Source organism: Sapajus apella, unplaced genomic scaffold, assembly GCF_009761245.1.
Source record: "Sapajus apella isolate SASKATOON/1434 unplaced genomic scaffold, GSC_monkey_1.0 scaffold55, whole genome shotgun sequence".
Classification (NCBI taxonomy): domain Eukaryota; kingdom Metazoa; phylum Chordata; class Mammalia; order Primates; family Cebidae; genus Sapajus; species Sapajus apella.
In genome coordinates this window covers 8,709,063-8,711,558 of record NW_022436995.1, presented here as the reverse complement: position 1 = coordinate 8,711,558, position 2,496 = coordinate 8,709,063, and the positions used below count along the sequence as shown (strand labels likewise).

Below are 2,496 nucleotides of genomic sequence, written 5' to 3'. Positions count from 1 at the left end.
CTGTGCCTTCACTGGGAGCTGCAACTCTGAGCTGTTCCTAAATGGCCATCTTGGATCCTAGAGGGAACTTATTGTTTTTTATGGCTGCATAGTATTCCACGGTGTATATGTGCCACATTTTCCTTGTCCAGTCTATCATCGATGGGCATTTGGGTTGGTTCCACGTCTCTGCTATTGTAAACAGTGCCGCAGTGAACATACATGTGCGTGTGTCTTTGTAATAGAATGATTTATAATCCTTTGGATATATAATGCGATTGCTGGGTCAAATGGTATTTCTATATCTAGGTCCTTGAGGAATCGCCACACTGTCTTCCACAATGGTTGAACTAATTTACATTCCCACCAACAGTGCAAAAGTGTTCCTTTTTCTCCACATTCTCTCCAGTATCTGTTTTCTCCAGATTTTTTAATGATCACCATTCTAACTGGTGCAAGGTGGTATCTCAATGTGGTTTTGATTTGCATTTCTCTAATGACCAGTGATGATGAGCATTTTTTCATATGTTTGTTGGCCTCATATATGTCTTCCTTTGAAAAGTGTGTGTTCATATACATAACCCATTTTTGAATGGGGTTGTTTGTCTTTTTTCTTGTAAATCTGTTTTAGAAATATGGAACGCTTCATGAATATGCATGTCATCTTTGTGCAGGGGCCATGCTAATCTTCTCTGTATCATTCCAATTTTAGTATATGTGCTGCTGAAGCAAGCATGAAAGTTCTTTTATTTAAGAGTGTTCAATATTGGCCCCCACTCTCTTCTGGCTTATGGGGTTTCTGCCGAGAGGTCTGCTGTGAGTCTGATTGGCTTCCCTTTGTGGGTAACCCGACCTTTCTCTCTGGCTGCCCTTAGCATTTTCTCCTTCATTTCAACCTTGGTGAACCTGACGATTATGTGCCTTGGGGTTGCTCTTCTTGAGGAATATCTTTGTGGTGTTCTCTGTATTTCCTGAATTTAAATGTTGGTTTGCCTTGTTAGGTTGGAGAAGTTCTCCTTGATAATATCCTGAAGAGTGTTTTCCAGCTTGGATTCATTCTCCATCACATTCAGGTACACCCATCAAATGTAGATTAGGTCTTTTCACATAATCCCATATTTCTGGAAGGATTTGTTCATTTCTTTTCACTCTTTTTTCTCTAATCTTGCCTTCTCATTTTATTTCATTGAGTTGGTCTTCAGTTTCTGATATCCTTTCTTCTGCTTGGTCGATTCAGCTGTTGAAACTTGTGTATGCTTCGTGAAGTTCTCGTGTTGTGTTTTTCAGGTCCATCAGGTCATTTATATTCTTCTCTAAGCTGTTTATTCTCGTTAGCATTTCATCAAACCTTTTTTCAAAGTTCTTAGTTTCTTTGCATTTAGTTAGAACATGTTCTTTTAGCTCTGAGAAGTTTGTTATTACCCACCTTCTGAAGCCTGTTTCTGTCAATTCATCAGACTCATTCTCCATCCAGCTTTGTTCCCTTGCTGGTGAGGAGTTGTGATCCCTTGGAGGAGGAGAGGCGTTCTGGTTTTGGGTGTTTTCATCCTTTTTGCACTGGTTTCTTCCCATCTTTGTGGATTTATCTACCTGCGGTCTTTGTAGTTGGTGACTTTTGGGTGGGGTCTCTGAGTGGATGTCCTTGTTGTTGATGATGAAGTTAGTTCTGTTTTTTGTTTTCCTTCTAACAGGCCCCTCTGCTGTAGGACTGCTGGAGGTCCACTTCAGATCCTGCTTACCAGGGGATCACCTGCAGCAGCTGTAGAACAGTAAGGGTTTCTGCCAATTTCTGCTTCTGTTTTCTTCATCCCAGAAGGATACCTGGCAGATGTCAGCCTGAGCTCTCCTTTATGAGGTGTCTCTATGGATATACTGGAGTGAGCGAGCTGTTTGAGGAGACAGTCTGACCCTCATAGGAGCTCAAGTGCTGAGCTGTGAGTTCCGTTGTTCTGTTCAGAGCTGCTGTGCAGGTATGTTTAAGTCTGCTGCAGCGGAACTCATAACCGCCTTTTTTTTCCCAGGTGCTCTGTCCTGGGAAGGTGGGGCTTTATTTATAAGTTCCTGACATGCTGTTGCCTTTTTTCATGGATGCCCTGACCAGCTAGGAGGTAGTCTAGTCACAATCTTCCAGCAGAGGCATTGCTGAGCTGCCGTGGGCTCTGCCCAGCTGATGTGTGAACTTCCTTGCAGTTTTGTTCATAGGGGTATATGAACTTCCTCAGTAATCACGGATCACTTCGGTAATGGCAGACTGCCTCAGTAATGGTGGATTGCCTTGGTAAAGGTGGAAGCCCTTCCCCCAACAGAGCTGGACCATTCTGGGTCCTGCTGTGCTTGCTGTGAAACTCTCATTCCAGAGCATTTCAGATTGCTGGTCTTTTTGTGGGTGAGACCTGCCAAGCCAAATCATCTCGCTCTCTGTGTCAGCTCCCTTTTTTTCAGTTGAATGGGCAGCTCTGTCTCCCAGGCTTTCCAGGCACCAGTTGAAACGGCACCCAGATTTGTGTGAGTTTTTGT

The 2,496-nt window shown here is 43.3% G+C and overlaps 1 non-coding gene across 1 annotated transcript; it reads right to left on the bottom strand.

Annotated features, from left to right (window-relative positions):
* Positions 1 to 608: 608 nt before the first annotated feature.
* On the bottom strand, positions 609 to 711 carry LOC116527737. Its single transcript, XR_004258699.1, has one exon. It is a non-coding gene; the product is annotated as a U6 spliceosomal RNA (small nuclear RNA).
* Between the last annotated feature and the right edge of the window lie 1,785 nt (positions 712 to 2,496).